This window comes from Panthera tigris, chromosome C1, assembly GCF_018350195.1.
Source record: "Panthera tigris isolate Pti1 chromosome C1, P.tigris_Pti1_mat1.1, whole genome shotgun sequence".
Classification (NCBI taxonomy): Eukaryota; Metazoa; Chordata; class Mammalia; order Carnivora; family Felidae; genus Panthera; species Panthera tigris.
In genome coordinates this window covers 193,006,924-193,019,602 of record NC_056667.1, presented here as the reverse complement: position 1 = coordinate 193,019,602, position 12,679 = coordinate 193,006,924, and the positions used below count along the sequence as shown (strand labels likewise).

General features: G+C 36.4%; 1 protein-coding gene across 14 annotated transcripts in view; it reads right to left on the bottom strand.

The window, feature by feature from the left end:
• The window catches only part of MAP2 (microtubule associated protein 2), a 279,845-nt gene that overhangs the window by 57,469 nt on the left and 209,697 nt on the right, over positions 1–12,679 (bottom strand). The window lies entirely within an intron of this gene.

The window sequence follows — 12,679 nt, the reverse complement described above, 5'->3', positions numbered from 1 at the left end:
TTCAGGTAAGAGCTACATTTTAATTTTTCATTGTTTATTTTTTCTACTTCTTTATTCCCTATCCTACTTTCTACTCTATTTTTTGGTTATTTTTTCTTTGACACATTATATGTATAAAACTATAAATAGGACTTAGTTGTTCATAAAATTAAAGATGAATCTAGATTACACATAAACTGCGAAATTATTATACATAACTGAAAGGTAACATTGATCTTCACAGCTGAAAACGTTATACTTCTTAGCATAAGCAGAAATTATTAAGAACTCAATTATCTTTCTTTTGAACATCTAAAGTTTTCTGGTAGTGGATATTTTTTAGTTTATGTTAAAAATTGCCTTAGTTAAGGAGTGTATATAATTTGTATTTTATTTTCACTCTTGTTAATGTCAGGTTCTCAATGTAAATAACTAATGGTAGTTTTTGCATTAAAGTGAGAACCAGTATTTGAATATTATTATTTTTCAATAGTGTCATTACAGTTAGTGAGACAGTTTCTGTAAGTATTACAAAAATATTTCATGACATGGTTCTAAATCATATCATATCTAAATAAAATGAATGACAACTGGGATCTAATTTGGTAAGTAATGCGACCCTAAATCAGTTTGAAGGAAAACATTAAAATCAACTTATTTAAAACACATTTGTCTATTAAAATGATAGGCTGATACAAAATAAGGGATTTAAAGATACAACCCAGGTGACAGAGCCATGGGTGATAACAGATCATCACTATATAGATAAACACCTGTAAGTAAAAAGTGACGTCTGTCCTAAAAACTTATTCTGGGCAATGGAGATAGGGCCAGTATTCAAAAAACACTATCAAGGAAGCCCTTGGTAGATAAAATGAATTCTGGAAAGAAAGAATATTTTTTGTTGGTACTGGGGAAATAAACTGGTGGAAATACATATAGGAGGTAAATAGGGATAAGACACTAATTAAGACATGCTTTGCATCTACAGAAACCTACCTGATAATCCTCGAAAGATATCATGCTAAGCTACTCATATTTCACCTAAATAATGAATAAACATCATATTGTGATACAAATTTATAAGTTGCTACCCCAGGCACTTTTATTTCTCATCAACATATTGAATCCACACAATAATACATTTTCTTGATGGGAAAACTGGCAAAATAATGGATAAAGGTAACTTACGGTCCCATTTAGACAACACTTTGAATTATATTGGTGTAGTTCAAATATTTTAGAGTAGTAGATTGTGGTATCAGAAAATTCTGCCTCTATCTCTTACTAGCTGCAAGTGAGTGACAATCTGTCTAACCTTCAGATTCCCCATCTGTAAAGTGGGAATTAAACTGGTGTTCACCTTTTAGTGTGTTGTGGCAATTAAATGCAATGATATATAGATCAGTTGCTCATTTAAATTCTGTATCACTGGTTTAATCACTCTTGCTGTCTTGCGGTCATCAAAGTCTATAATCATCATTTGACTGACAAGATATAAAGATACGAAAGTTCTTGCCACATACAGAGATAATTCTGTCATTTTCCCCCATGAGTACCTCCTCGCCTAAATGCTGAACCACTGCCTAACACACAATATGTCAGGTGCCTGCCATTAAACTAAAATGATAAACTAGATTTTACTCTACCTATAGTATTATTCAGTAGTATGCAATACTATTCAGCATGTATAGCTGTTATAACCTTCTGGCTTATTCCAAGTGCTGATTCATGCTATACCGTTGCTATGTTCCTCTGGTATTTTATCACGTCAAATTTTTAACACAGTCCCAAGGCCCTGTTTTTTGGCACATATTTCTAGTTTAGTTATTTTTTTATGTTAATCTATTGATATTGCTTGGCTGATTCATAACAAAAGCAATGGAGTTAAAACTTTCTCAGTGGTCCTGGAAACTTCAACTTGCCTCTGAGCAACACGACATTGTTGGTAGACACAGAAGTTTGATTTTGAACGTGTACTCTTTGAGTTTTCATCAGGACCAGCTGTGATTACTTGAACAAGCAAAGGCTCACCAATTAGACTGTGGACAAAAAATCCAAAACAAGTTGGCATATGCTTGAGAACATATTTTTGTTGATTTCTTTCAGGTTGTTAAGGGAGAAGTAAGAGACACTAACAATAAATTCAACCATATGGAATATAAAAGCCAGTAAATGTTTCTGCTTTTAAGAATAATGGACATAATAATGCCGTGTTAAAAGAAATGACAAGTAAGCCTACCGTACACTTGTGAAAGAAGGAAAACAAAACAATTTTAGACAGAATGCTCCTGACAAGGAAAGGTTTTTCTCAGTAGGGTACAGAATGGTTGCCTAGGAAACGGGTGCTAATTGCTGCTGCTGATGGAAGCTAGTCAACAAGGAAAGCACTGTGTAGTTGGAAGCACTGTGCTAGACAAATACCCTTGATAAATTCATAAAAACAGGGAAAGAAGAAAAGTTCCTTGCTTAATTTGGAGAGCAAATGGTTCCTCTGAAACTATTTCCTGCAATCAACTGGTGAAGAAGGAAACTAAAAGAGCAGATTGTTGGTTTTTGTTTGTTTGTTTCCTTGGCACCTCAGCATTAATTAAAGAGGCCAGCACTGGCATATCCTTCCTTAGTCAGACTCTGATCTCAAAGGGTCACCCTTGCCAATGTTGCAGCTGTAGGTCTTTGCATACCAGCCTTTTCTTCCAAAGATTTCTTCTAAAGACTTACTGATTAAAACAAAGATCAATTTAGTTTATGGAGGAGAAATGCATTTGAGGTCAATTAAGTCTTGAGACGTTATTAATAACATTAATAACATCTCTGCATTAAGTCCAATGAGACATCATTAATAACATTAATGGGAAGATGAAATATCAATAAAACTAAGAGACCTTAAATAAATTCACACTTAGAGTAACTGTGGGATAAACAAAATTTAAACGTTTGTGTAGAAATGCAGTAGTGTGTGTGTGTGTGTGTGTGTGTGTGTGTGTGCCAGCACTCACACACATAAAAGTCTCTCCATGTTTTTAAAGTTCCACTTGTACTTGAGTACCTCAAAGACTTTGACCACCTAGAGTGAGGCTAGGATTTGGGTGAATCAATGTTCCTATAGTTTCAAATTTTTTTTAAATGTTTATTTATTTTTGAGAGTGTGCGCGCGAGAGAGAGACAGTGTGAGTGGGGAAGGCACAGAGAGAGGGAGACACAGAATCTGAAGCAGGCTCCAGGCTCTGAGCTGTCAGCACAGAGCCCGACACGGGGCTCGAAGTCACAAACCGTGAGATCATGACCTGAGCCAAAGTCAGACGCTCAACCGACTGAGCCACCCAGGTACCCCTATGTTCCTATAGTTTCAAAACCTAGGAATGCTTCAGACAGAGGATATGATGGAAAAATGGAAAAGTATTCCAGGTTCCAAAAAAAGTCATTGGAGAAACTTTCGAAATGTAAGTTGTCTATATACCGGGAATAGTTTTTACTAGTTACTTCTATAAACTTAGTTATTTCTTCTAGGAGAAAGTGTTTGTTATGATAAAATGGCAGAAATCACCTTTTGTTCACTGCTTCTATCTCATCCCCATCATAGTATAACTTGCATGCTTTGTATGTAAGGCCTTTGGAGGCCTTGTGACCTAGAAGCATATGGAATTTAGGAACTGTGTGATGGGAAAACCACTTTGTTCACAACACATCGTAGGGTACAATCAGCACATAGAGAGACCAACATGATTTTTATGCATTTATAGTTTGCTTAAGCCTCCAGTCCCACCATGTTTCCAAGAATGAATGTGCAAATAGCAGCATATACATCAACCTTATGTGCTTTCTTCTTATCAAGTCTCTCATGAACTATAAATGTTTTAAGTAAGTGATTCTCCATCTTCTATAACTGCCTGTTTTATTTTTGCCATTATAGCTATATAAAATATCATCCACAAATATTCTCTTTACACAAGCCCCAAAACCACTTGGCAGATTTCAAGTCACTAATAAGTGTATATGGTAATTCTTTATAAATTTCAAATTATAAATGAATATACATATACCAGAGAACTGTAATTCAATAATCTGTGGGCAAAGGTACAATAGAATTAATTACATTATGAAATTCTGAAAAATAAAATGCCGTGAAAATAAAACAAAAAGAAAAATAAAAAGATAGAGTTTTGAGCTATCCCTCTATTATTCATTAATACTTTTTGTTAAATAAAAGCTCAGCCACAACACAAGATAAGTGTGGCACATTCTCTGAAAAAGTTCCAAACAAGTAAAATTGGTAATAAAGACTTTTTTCTTTTTTTAATTTTTTTTTAAAGTTTATTTATTTTTGAGACAGAGAGAGACAGAGCATGAACAGGGGAGGGGCAGAGAGAGATGGAGACACAGAATCGGAAGTAGGCTCCAGGCTCTGAGCCATCAGCCCAGAGCCCACCGCGGGGCTCGAACTCAAGGTCCGTGAGATCATGACCTGAGCTGAAGTCGGACGCTTAACCGACTGAGCCACCCAGGCGCCCCTAAAGACTTTTTTCTAGGACCTCTAAGTAGCAAAATCAAGAGACTTTGCAAGATCCTTTAAGTAAGAAAATAAGTGTCAAGTCCAAAGTTATATTTGTAATTTGGTCACATTATGATAGGAAAGAGGAAAGACTTCAATAGAATTTTTAATTTCTTCATGACAAAAATTATTCTAGAATAAAGATGACTACTTTTGTATTCTGGATTGATTAATGCATCCCATAGAAAATGTTATTAAATGAATTTCTCTCCATCCACAGATTCAAAAGTTTCATTATGTATAACAAACAAGAACAAGTAATAGTAACTTCAAAGTTTTCTTCAGAAATTTGCAAATAACATACACATTCTACTTTAGAAAATACCTCTTAGAGATCTGTTGAAATAAAATTTTACATTGATGATTTTGCTTCAGTGTCATTTACCATGTCAATCTCTATCTCTTCTCTGTGTATTGGTATCATTGTTACAAAGTATACTTCTAGAAATACTTGCAAATTGTGGGTGCCATCTATATCGTGCTTCAATCAGCCAAAGACATTGAAGCTTTATATCAGAATGTAAACAACATCTAGAAAGCATAAAGCTGTAACTGATTATGGTAACAGTTCTGGTTGTTCTATTGTAGAAGCCCAGCAGAAAGAGAAAAATAGATTGATTTTGATGGAGTGGCAGAATTGAAAAAAAAAAAAAGTAAGGACCAGATGTTATCTAGGTGGGTAGGCTGACATCAAGCAAAGGATTTGCATGGGGTTGAGGGGGGGATCCTGACCATATGAGGTAGCTTCAGATGCGTACAGACAATCTGAAGAAAACGAAGAAATGGAGATTCAGGAAGCAAAGCCAAAGGTGTTCAAGGTAAGTTTTATTTTCTTCATAATTTTGCTTAGGGCAGGTCCCAGGTAGGCAGATGCTACCGTAACTATAAGCTATACTATGTTTAAAAACAGAGAGTTTCATTTGGCATGAAAACCACAATCCCATGTAAGGGATAGATGGGGTTACTTCATGCTAAGGTAAATCAGATTTCATAAACCTTCATTTCATTTCATGGCAGTAAAATCCAATTTACTATGAAAAACATATGAAAAGGTATATTATTTTCTTCCTGAGGCATAAGAAAAATTTGCATATCAGGACTTGTAGCTTTTATTTTTTCAAAATGAAATTATAATTTTGTTATTTCGTACACGGTAGATCACAAACCGGTTGCCCAATTCCTGGTTCTAAGAAAAAGCCTGAAAACATTTCTGGTTCATTTCTATTTCCCTTGAAAGTTTACCAAGACTTTCTTCCCAACTTTTAGAGATATCCTCTACCCCTCAATAATGTTTTATTTGGGCTTATTTTGGGGTTTTGTTTTCCTGAAGAAAAGTTTGGTATAAAAGGAAAAACTTTCATGAAATCAGGGAACTTTGTTATTTCTGCTCTTTTTTTGTTTTTTGGCTAATTCTGACATGCAACATGAAATGCAGAGGCATGAATAACGTGGTCTGATAGGAAAAAGGTGATCAAAAGCTATAGGAAGAGAAGTATGGTCTTAATGCAACCATATGAATTAAAGCATCATACTTAAAATTTTATAGGACAAAATAAAAGAACCACCTCAATATTTTAATCAAATAGATTTTCCAAAATATTTTCTAAAAAGCATATGTGGTAATTTTCACTTCTCTACAGACCAGGTGAAGAAAAACACTTTGTATTTATATAGTTTTTTCATATCCAATTGCATCACAGAGCATAAGGCAGAGGTGAAACTCAGCATTATTTGGGGCACAGGAGACTCAAGCATTTCCAATTAGAATTGAAGAAATGTTCATCATTTTAAAAATTTACTTTAAAAAGTTAAACATAATTTGGGAAGTTTATAATTTTTCACACTAAAAAAAAAAAAACCAAAAAACAAATTCAATCTCATCTGGTGAATCCAGTCCTAAGATATTAAATTATCAGTGAGGGTAGCTTCAATTTACTCCTCCTTAAACAATGAAATCCAACTAGAAAGGAAATCTGTGTCACCAAAACATCCAAGTTCTTGAGAGTATTTAAAAAAATTTATTTTAATGTTTATTTATTTTTGAGAGAGAGAAAGAGAGAGAGAAAGAGAGAGAAAGAGAGAGAGAGAGAACGTGAGTGGGGGAGAGGCAGAGAAACAGGGAAACACAGATTCTGAAGCGGGCTCCAGGCTCCGAGCTGTCAGTACAGAGCCCTATGTGGGGCTTGAACCCATGAACCATGAGATCATAACCTGAGTTGAAGTCAGATGCTTAACCGACTGAGCCACCCAGGCACCCCATCTTGAGCAGTATTTTTAATGCTTCATTCAGATCATGTGTTAAGTTCAGTGTGGTCCACAGGGCATTTCAAGCACTATAATTTTCATGGGCTGGATGGCAGATATTTCATGAGGACAGGGATCACAGGGATCATTATTACCCCAAATACATGAACTTCCCCTCCTAAAATGTGACTTTTTAGGAGAGTAGAATCTGTATTTGCTTCAAACTCAGTCTTTGTTTTCTGACTGAAATCAAGACTTTTAAGAATTGGGTGAGAACTGATCTGGAGGAATATCTTCCATGCTTTGTCACCTAGGTCAAGCTTTTTTTTTTTTTTTTTTTTTTTTGGGAAAAAAAGCAGTTTTCCCTAGGTTAGCATTTTTGTTCTGGTAAAACTTTGAGTAAAGCAGATTTATTCCAATCTTTCCAATGCTTTAGGCACAAATCTCTAGTTTCTAAGCTCATGAGGAAAAACAATAAACAATTTTTTAAGAAAGAGAAAATGTACATAGGCTTTAAGATAAAGGATAGCAACATGCAAAATTCAACAAGGAGAAAAAGTATCTAAAAATTTCATTTTTAAAACTGCTTATAAAAGCAATAGTAAATGATGATGATGATTTTCTCTTATGGAGAAGAAAAACAGTCTTATAAATACTAAAATACTTAATGATTAGAATCAGAAAACACAAATGGGAGCATCTTTCATTTTAATATACCAAAAAGGAAAAAAAAAATGGGTCACAAAAAACTCTTATCATTTTTTTTTTTTAATTTTTTTTTCAACGTTTTTTATTTATTTTTGGGACAGAGAGACACAGAGCATGAACGGGGGAGGGGCAGAGAGAGAGGGAGACACAGAATCGGAAACAGGCTCCAGGCTCCGAGCCATCAGTCCAGAGCCCGACGCGGGGCTCGACCTCACGGACCGCGAGATCGTGACCTGGCTGAAGTCGGACGCTTAACCGACTGTGCCACCCAGGCGCCCCATCATTTTTTAAAATAATGAAACTAGAGAAGCATATCCAATTGAAATCAAAACATTTTTCCTAAAGTTAACAAATAAATATCCCTGTTATTCAGTAGAGAAATGCTGTTTATTACCGAAGAACTTATCTTTGCAAATCATTTTCCAGACTCAAAGATGAAGTAGAGAGAAAAAGGACATTGGTGATACTTTTATTCAGGCTGACCTTCAAAAATAAGATTCATCTCTCCAAGATGAAACTGGTATATTCCTTTAAAGAAGGATAATTAAACCTATGACTTAGAATATTCATTTGCTTTAAGATTCAGATTGTCCATTTGTCAGAAATGAAACTAATATGAGCTCCTGACCTAGAACAGTGAGGCGATCCTTACACGTTACACCAGAGGATCAACAGGGATAAGAACTGTAAAGCTGTTTGCAGGATATTTCAGTGCCTTTCAAGTGGAGCCAACTGTTATATCGGGCTCAATTTTGCAGGAATGAGCATGAGAATTTATTCACTGTCCATGTGTTTCTTAGCTGCTATAGATGTCTCTTAGGTCATTTACCCTGAGTTTCCATACTCTTTCCAGTTCATTAATTTTTATCATCAAGAAAATATTTCTAATCAGGTGTCATACTGCTACCTTAATGAAGTCAAAGGTATATTTTCTTTACTCCAAACTTACACTCTTATTTTTAGACCATGCCATCTTCCGCTATATCCTTTCTGGACTTTCTTTTCACTACAGTGTTTCTGAGTTCCTACTTAATTCCTTTCTGTTCCAGCCAACAGTTCGATAGTCCTCACTTTGATTCTAGCTTCCTCTCTCAGTTTCTCCTTTTGCTTCTTTATATCCAGCATTTCTCTCAATACAATCATTCTCTCAAGTGCGTTGTTCATACTGTGAAATAATTTTTGGAGCCCTGTTTTGCTTATGGGATTCCTGATCTCAAAACCTAGCATGGATATGAACTCTTTCTCTTCTTTATATCAATTCAAAAATATTTATTAGTACTTACTATAGGAAACAATCATTGCATCACGTACTGAAAGGGACATGAAATGATGAATGAAGCACAGCTTCTGCCTCGAAACACTAACAACCTAGGGCTGCAGATTAAAACAGGTAAGAAGCCCAGTAACATGATCCATATGATGAGTGCTATTAGCAAGATACGAACATGTTACATGCAGGTGTTCAGAAGAAGAGATTCCTTGGAAAGAATAAAATCAACATCAGTTCTGGATCTTTGACCGTAGACTCTGAGAACCTCTCCTGTGGGATATGCAACTTTTCAAAACATTTTGCCATCACTGGTTTCAATGCAGAACATGAATAAAACCACCGATTAGTTGGGCAAATGTAACTTGTTTTGCAAAAGAGAAGGTTGTTAGTTCACTCAGGGGAGTTGACCCTTCATGCTGGAGTCACTTATGGAAGAATCAGAGATGCTCATATCCCAACGCTGTCTCGATCTGTCTTTCCAAATAAAAAATTTGGACAGAAAATCTTGAATCTAACTTTCAGGCTGCTGAAGCTGAATCATACTATTAAAGATGATTTTTCTCTGAATCTTGATTCCTCTGTTATTAGTCATTTTGCCTAACGTCTTAAGGTTTGAACTTTTGAAATAAGCTGTAGAAACAGACATTTTGTTCTCATTTCTGTGTTCTAATAACCACCTAGCATTTGCATATTTATTAAAAGTTGCAATGAGAGCCTAAGACATATGTCATCAGTTTGGCTGGGTTTTGAATTGTATTTTCTATGAGTGTTGCCGAATGGTGACTCATTCTGTGAGATGAGCCGCACCGTGAGCAGGCAGCAAGCGGCTCAGTGTCCTTTTCCCCTCAGGACTCACGATGCCAAGTCAGATCATGCTTTCACTATCAGATCTGCAAGGCAGCACCAGTTGTTCTGTTCATCTGCTCCTGAAATGAATTTCCAGACTCCCCTGACAGTCAAAGCACGTGCTTTATGTAATGTGCTAAGGAGCAGTGAAGGGTGAGGGAATGAGAGGAAAAGGCTTGGTACCCTGAAGCAGAAAGAGTCGCAAGGGGAGGAAGGACAGGAGGAGCGATGACCGATGACCGTGAGATACTCCCTGGTCTACTAACCGCTTAGCAACAATAACATCAAAACCAGAGCCAGCCCTTGAGGTGCTATTTGGTATACAGGGACAGATATTTTTCTCAGACACATACAAGCAATATAGTTAATTTATATATAAGTTACACTTAAAAAATACATTGTTGATCAATGATTAATATATTCTCAAGATATCAGAGGAATTTATTTGTTGCAAATTACTATTAAAGTTGTTCTCATCTTTTTTTTTGTGAGGAGAGAATTCTTTTTTCTTTTTAATGTTTATTTATTTTTGAGAGAGAGAGAACACAAGTGGGGGAGGAGCAGAGAGAGAGGGAGATATAGAATCTGAAGCAGGCTCCAGGCTCTGAGCTGTAGCACAGAGCCTGACGCGGGGCTCGAACCCACAAACTGTGAGATCATGACCTGAGCCGAAGTTGGGTGCTTAGGCACCCCTTGTGAGGACAGAATTCTTAGTAATAGAACAAGAGACAGTCAGTTGAGCGTCTGACTCGTGATTTCAGCTTAGGTCATTATCTTATGGTCCATGAGTTCAAACCCTGCATCAGGCTTTGCACTAACAGCACACAGCCTGCTTGGGATTCTCTATCTCTCCCTCTCTCTGCCCCTCCCCCATCAAAGTAAATAAATAAACTTAAAAAAAAAAAAAAGAAATGGAACAAGAGACAGATAAAGGCTATGCATAAGGCTAATCAAAACAAAGGCTTACATTGTCCAAAAATAAATCCAGGAAGACTTGCTTCCATGACTGATTATTTTCATCTCCTCACTGCAAATGAAAAGGATTTTATGGGGCATGTAGAATTCTTCCCTAAGTGGAGATTTTAAAAACCTCAAAAATACCTTAAAAAAATATGATGACAAAACGTGATAGCAAATTAGAGAGGAGGAAATGTGATAATGTCTTGGAAAATACAGGATCAGGGGAGAGGGTCAAGTAAGAAAATACAGTGATAATTAAATTATATTTACATTAAAAAAAAAGCCAGACAGAATAATTTTACAAGTAGGTCTTAATTTTTCTTAGCTCAAATCTGTTGCAGTCATTAAGATTCAAATTCAACAAAATAATTTTTCAGTGTCAGTGCCCAAAGAGAATGATAAACAATATTTTTTTTTAGTGATTGGGATTGTGGTTCTGACATTTAGTATAAAACAAGATGTAAAGAAATGGGACTAATTTTCACCAAGTGCATGGGAGGCATTTTGTGGAAGAATATACATGGGAGTAAATGTGTATACAAATTAATATTAGTTTTCAAATATCTTATTATATTGTGTTAGAGCCTTGCTCCTCACAACTGGAAATGTTTGTAGGCAATTAAAATTCCAAGGAACAAAATCATATTTTAATTTGTTACATCACTGGGTTCAATTAAAATAAGTCTAGAGAAATCATGGTTTCCTTATATTTTGATTCAGAATTATTGACTTAAGACAATCTCATTCTACTTTAAGACTTCTGCTGAAGAGCAAAGAGAGATGTGAAGTCAATTTTTACAGGAAGAACCACCCCTAACTGCGCATTTAAGTAAACAACGTTATCTGGTGCCTGTCTTTTCCTCCACTTTGTGCAAACATTTTAAGCTCTAGCTATCAATATCTATATACAAGCTCATATCTACATACAAGCTCATATCTTACCAAGAGTAGGAGATACAGTTCATTGTTATAACGTCCATGTAAGCAAGCCCTCCATCAGGTTCAGACCCTTCTATTTACCAACAAGACAAGCCACATTTTATGATTGAAGTTAATGCCCAAATCTGCCTCAAATGGTATAGAGACCACATAAGGACAAAGCAAACATGACAAATACAAACCTTGTGGAATTGCCTTTCTTTTTTTTTTCAATCAATCCTGTCTTTCTTACTCTTTCCAGCCCCAGATGCCTAACCATTCAAAGGAAACCACGGACGAGATCCCCATTTTGTGTACTCATCTATCGGCGCCTCCAGGCCCAGACGCTTCGCAGTGAGGCCCTGGTGCTTTTCTGCAGATCCAGCCTTGAATGCTAAATAACTGTGCTCTGCACACTCCTCTCTCTGCGCAGCTCAGGGAAATGGCAGCTAGAGCAATGAGTGGTTGCCGTGGCAACAAGGAAAATCTGCAACCTCTTGTATTGTTAGGCCAGCGTGTTTACTTGTCTTGTGGGGTGGTGCAGATGGCTTTAGTCGTCTCACGAGAGACATGGTTCTGTACTTTTTTTGGCCCTGCGTACATTAATAAAATATCATATACAATATGCCATATTTTAAATGGGATGGTGACTCCTGCCAGTAAATCTCAAATCTAGGAATGGAGGCAGGAAAAATGAGAGAGGTAAGAAAAAGGCAGGTTCACATTTTCTACGATGAAAAAGGGAAAGAGAAGCTTAAAGGTATAATCAACCTTTAGCATGTGAATGATGACAAACTTTTCCTCCTTTATGTATTTTTAAGCCTCAGCTTCTAATTCCAGCAACAATAAACTTGCGTATCTCAGTATGTTGATCACCTGGCTGTCTAAGCTCTGGGGAGGTTAAAGTGCAGGTCAAGGCTTTCAAAGGCACAGCTCCACTGGTGAGCTCTGAAAAAGCAATAGTGTGTCACCTGGAACAGCTTTTACAGATCTCACAGCCGCAGCAGGAAGTAGACCTGAATAGGATCCCCAGGATGTTGGGAAAACAAAGCAGCTCTGGAGAACTGGAATGGGGGTAACTGGAGAAACGTCCTTTCATCTTTAAATTTACTCCAAGAGATGGCTGATACCGACTTTTGATGATCACAAAGGCCTTTACCCCCTGACTGGTCTTTCTTACTTGTGTTGAAAGCATTGCACCT